General features: G+C 31.4%; 1 long non-coding RNA gene across 1 annotated transcript; it reads right to left on the bottom strand.

Moving 5' to 3' along the window:
• Window positions 1-3,510: 3,510 nt before the first annotated feature.
• On the bottom strand, window positions 3,511-4,890 carry LOC149217262 (uncharacterized). The gene is made up of 3 exons (XR_016250648.1): window positions 4,757-4,890; window positions 3,734-3,796; window positions 3,511-3,647 (listed from the first exon to the last, which is right to left on the bottom strand). It is a non-coding gene; the product is annotated as an uncharacterized LOC149217262 (long non-coding RNA).
• Window positions 4,891-5,423: the final 533 nt, after the last annotated feature.

The following is a 5,423-nucleotide window of genomic DNA, read 5'->3' as shown; positions in this document are numbered from 1 at the left end:
ACACTGTGTAATGAAGGGCTTGTGGAATGGATGTAGAAGTCAAATAAATGGACTCTCCAAGGGTGACTCAAAAGGAAATCCTAGGGTGGCAGGAGGGGGAGGGATTCTCATTAATCTCGAAGGAATAATTGAAGATATATTTTCATGGGATTTGGGCAAGAAGAAAAATAACTAAGCAAAAGCTTATGGAATATTCCTTAATCTCACTTTAGCTCATCGAAAAGAATCATGGATATGAATATGCTAGGGGACTCCCTTCTGATCATAAAACATATGAACCACAACTCTGCAGCTCAAAACAACAAACTAAATCAAATTCTAAGGAGAGCTTAGGGGCTACTTTCTCTCTCTGGGAATCTAAAGTTTTTTTCACATCCTTAGAAATCAAAACAAAGACGCTGATACGCAAGCTAACAAAGCCTAAATGAAAGAAGAAATCAGCAAGTAAATAAAATAAAGGCACTTACATATCCCCTAAATTCTTTGATAAATATCCTAAACCTAAAAGTTAACCTTGACTCCTATATGAAAAATGTGGAAAAACATGGTTTTCTTGGAGTTTCCTATCCCTTTAGCCCCTTTTCACTTTGTTTTTGTCCGCTCCCTCTGCCCTCCTCCCCCTCTTACTCCTCTCCTACTACATCACCCTCTCCCTCCTCTCCCCTCTCCTCCCCAACCACATCACCCTCATCTTATACCCAACCACATCACCCTCATCTTATACCCGCTCTCTCGGCCACCTCAGCGTCCACCGCTGCTCACTCCTCCTCACCTTTTCTCTCATCCTCCCTATCCCAGTCACATACGTCCTCTCACATACCTCCCCTTCTCCCTGCTTCATGGTTGCTTTCCTCAGCGTGAAGCCCTCCTTCGTTTTTCCCGTGCCCGTAGCCCTCAACATATTGAAACAATTGGCGTTGTCTTAATCTTAAGTGTGGGAACTATGTATTTTTATCCTCGGAAATGGATTCGTAACAGCAACATTCAAGGAACAAAATTTGAAATTTATCTGAACGAGAACTGCATTAATTATGTTGGAGTATTGAAATTTATCTGAACGAGAACTGCATTAATTATGTTGGATTATTTTCAATGAATTTTATATTAGAAATTTTAAAATTTAGCGAATTTTAAAATTATAAATTTTAATTAATAAGATTGTATAGTTTGAGAGTTTATTTTAACTAATAGTCTTCTTTAATGGTAAAAAATATATAAAATCATGAACTTAAATTATATAATCTATAAAATTTAAAGATTTTAAAATTTTATTATGATGCAAAATTTATTTACATTTCAAAACATATTTTAAATAACCAAAAAAATTTCACTCAAATTATATCACTATAAAAATATTTATTAATTAAATTATACCTAATTTAAAAACTCAATATAATAAATTAATTATACATTTAAAAATATAATTGAACTAATTTAAAATATTTTAACTAATTGTTAATTCGAGATCGAACCATAATTATCCACTTTTATATAGGTATGAGTAATAATAACAAACTTCAAATAAAACATTTTTTATTTTTTTTTGGTAAATATCTAAAAGTTTATGATATCCTTTGGTTAAAAGAAAAACTATTAATTTATTAAAAACAATTTTAAATAATACAAAATAAATTAAGTTTTTTAAATATATACTAATTATTAAATTAAAATTAAAATTATTATGTTAAATAAATTAAGTTTTTTAAATATATACTAATTATTAAATTAAAATTAAAATTATTATGTTATATTTTTTTAGTTATATGGTTGATTTCAAATATTAAAATTTTTGTATTCTTGGCAACTTTATTGTCACAGTTGCATTTTTTTTTACTTTCTGTAGTGTCTTAAACCTTTAATATTCATCAACCATTTAACTTTATAACTATAATAATTTAAATATTTAAAAGAAACTAAATATATATAATTTATAAATATTAATTTCAATTAAAAATCAAAATTGGTTTATACAATATATAATATAAACAGCAAGAAAATAAAAAAACAAATTAAATATTTATAACTTATAAATATTAATTTCAATTAAAATGTAAAAGTATACAGCCTAAAAACATACCAAACTATCCCAAAGTAAAATTATTTACCAATTATCATGGAACATACCAAACTATCCCAAAGTAAAATTATTTACCAATTATCATGTTTTATAATTCTTATCATGTTTTATAATTCAGGTGCTTCTTGACCATAAAATAATAATGATATATTTATAAAAAGACATAGACCTGAGATTTTCAAACCCTTCTTTGCTACCAAATTTTATCATTCATAATATGTTATTAATTTGATAAAATATAAAGTGTTATAAATTAAATTTAAGCAAAGCTACAATATGGTATTTCTTTGTAAAGGCATCAAATCAATTGATCACACATTTTTCATTGTGAATTTGGAAAATAATGTGATGCTCTCTGCAGAAAGGTAAGATAGTCTAATAGGGGAAGATAGTCTAATATGGTAATTCGAGTGCTTTCAAATTCATGTGATCCCGAAGATTTATATAACTCCACAGGATCAAGCACTTTAATGTACTCCCAAACATCATCAAAATAACAACAAAGTAATACACCAAATTATAATCACAATTATGATTGAAACATTGATAATGTCTCCCTCTCGTCTTTTAATATAATCACAATTATGATTGAAACATTGATAATGTTCCCCTCTCGTCTTTTAATATTATATTGAAGCATGAGATTCCTAGTTATATCAGCACATCAATCCTAAACAATAATATAGGGATAAAACATAAAATTGTGGAATTGCAATAAAATCTCACAAGTAGATACATTAGATTATCTTGGGTAATTTGTGCTAAAAACTCTTACATGCAAAATAGCATTAAAATAATCAAACAAATTTTTTACATATGCACAGTGAATAATTAATAAGCAAATTATATGTTCCAGAGATTCACTGCTAATAAGTAAAAACCCAAGAGTAAACAATATTGAGAATATACAATAAAGGATTCCTCAAATGGGGAGAAATGTACCCAACACTTTTCTATTTTAAATGGTATTCAAAACAAAAATTGAAATTGCTTAAGAGAATATATCTTTTTCCTCATATTTAATTAACTATTTCACTCAGTTTTAAATTCACTTACTAAAAATTATGAACAAAGTCAACTTTTGTAAACCATGCAACCTCAGTTAATATTTTGGTTATTTTCTCTCTTCTATCCGAGTTTAGTTATTTTCTTCATTAAAATGAGATGCATTCATCTTTTAACTCAAATACTAATAATTCCATGATAACCATAATGAAGAATAACATTAATAAGCTGTACATAAGCTACAATTAAGTAATTCTTTATTGTCTTCATGTCATCTGCATCTTCCTCTTCAAAGAAATTCATATCGTGCATGAGCTTCTTCGGGTTGAAGAGATGCTCTTAACTGGAATTAAAAGAAGCTTATATTAACCAAAAATACAACATAAATAATGTTAAAGAAAAAAATATATTAACCACAAATACAACATCTGTAATGTTAAAAGAAAAATGTAGTGGGATTGTATTTTCTTCCATTGGCTCCAAAACATGGCAAACAATAATGGGTGCGTCAATTTTTCATACTTCATAGCGCTCAACTAACTGCACCTCCGCCGAAGCACCAAACCTACAAACACCAAGAGGAACTCATTTTCCAACCGAGAAGCCGAAAGGAAGGAGTAAATCGGTAGCCAAGTAGCCGTCAGGAAATACCTTGACAACTTGACGCTTTGACAAAATGACACACCAACCACAGTATCCTTTCAGCACAGTATCCTGTAGGGTAACAATGAAAACCCTAAAACGAATTAAAAAAACAATCTAAACAATTCAGGACAGACCTTGTGAGACCTGGCCAAAAAAAAAAGAAAAATAAGACCTCACCTCCAACGTCAATTTGTCATAGCAAACTGGAGGACGAGTTGTGGAGATGCAGAGTCATTTTTAATGTAGTTACTTGGATCCTAAAAACAGTTTATTTATTTATTTCGGTATTTCATAAGCCAAGAAGAGGGTTACAGACCACCTAATGGCTACAACCTTTGAGGCACCCTCTCTCGAGTTAAACTGCGTTGTAACAAAAAAAAATTACACAGCAAGAAACCTTCTCCCGAATCGACTGTGCTAGAATAGATACCACACAAGGAAAAATCTTCACAATTTTAATTATGGGGTAGTTGTGTCCTAGCCGACATGATTTAGGACCTGAAAGCAAGAAAATGAAGCAACCCATCAACAAGGTCTCAAGTAGAACCTGTTTTAAAGCGCAACCCTTCAAGAAAGATATAGGGAAAAGTTACCTGCATCAAGTTGTATATCCTACAAGATAAATTATACAACCCCCGAGTGTTAGAAGAGTCAAAGCAAGGAGGTGGGTAGTAAAAAAAAAATCAAAACAGAAAGATAACCAGTAGAAGAGTTAAAACTTACCCATGGGTAGGGTTTTGCCTCCTCCTTCCGCAAGGAAATAAGAATTTGGAAAAAAAAAACAAAAAAACCCAACAGGTGATAGAATGAACAAATAACTGCTTCCTGGGAGACTCCCAAAAGGCAAACAAAACAAAACAAAACCCTTACCTACCTAGTCATCTGAGTCGAGCCTCCGGGAAACAACTTGGTGAGAATGTCGATTACAAAACTATAAGGAGGTCCTGTTGAACTCTAAGTTAGTTTGAAATGTAAGGAATTAAACCAAGGAGATAACCGAATAATTTAAACGATTCTCACTGCACTTACCTAGTCGACGCTCGTGAAGCTCCTGGAACTGGTTCCGCGCAGAGAGAGAGACCCAATGCAACAAAAAAGTGACCGATACGAAAACCCTAAGGGTGTCAAAGTAGAGCTCCCTAAGGGTGTCAAAGTAGAGCTCCTCCATGCCTTCGAATGCCGAGAGAATAATCGACACACAGTCGACCTAGCTAGGGTATTATCTTGGAATGGCCTCATTGCCTTTCAGTCGTTGGATGTGGAGGGGTACAAGTGTAGCGTCAGGATGAAGAGCTATGTGACAAAGTAGTTAATGAGCCAGCTCCAAAGGCACCATACCTGCTCTCTACCATAGATAAGTTTCAAAAGAAAGTATATTCTCGACACATTAAATCTTTGTCGTTGATTTAAAAAATCAACCTACTTTCATCCACCCAAAAGTCGAATTAAAATACATAAACATGAGTTTGACTGCAATTTATGTGTTGGAGTTTCGGCGAGTTTTTGCCAAGATGCCTATTTATTTTACAAATAAATGATTAAAATACATAAACATGAGATTGTCTAAATATCGATATCAATCATTACACAATCCAAAATTCAGACTTTAACAAATTTTTAAAATTAACCAAAAAAAAATTAAGTAAAAAACAACAGATAAAAACTTTCAACTATTTTTTTTTCCAAACAAACATTT

Source organism: Pinus tabuliformis, chromosome 1_1 (assembly GCF_031772625.1).
Source record: "Pinus tabuliformis cultivar Carrire ecotype Pingquan chromosome 1_1, CPIR1, whole genome shotgun sequence".
NCBI classification, from domain to species: domain Eukaryota; kingdom Viridiplantae; phylum Streptophyta; class Pinopsida; order Pinales; family Pinaceae; genus Pinus; species Pinus tabuliformis.
Note: the sequence above shows the minus strand (reverse complement) of the source record. Positions and strands in the feature narration are given on the sequence as shown.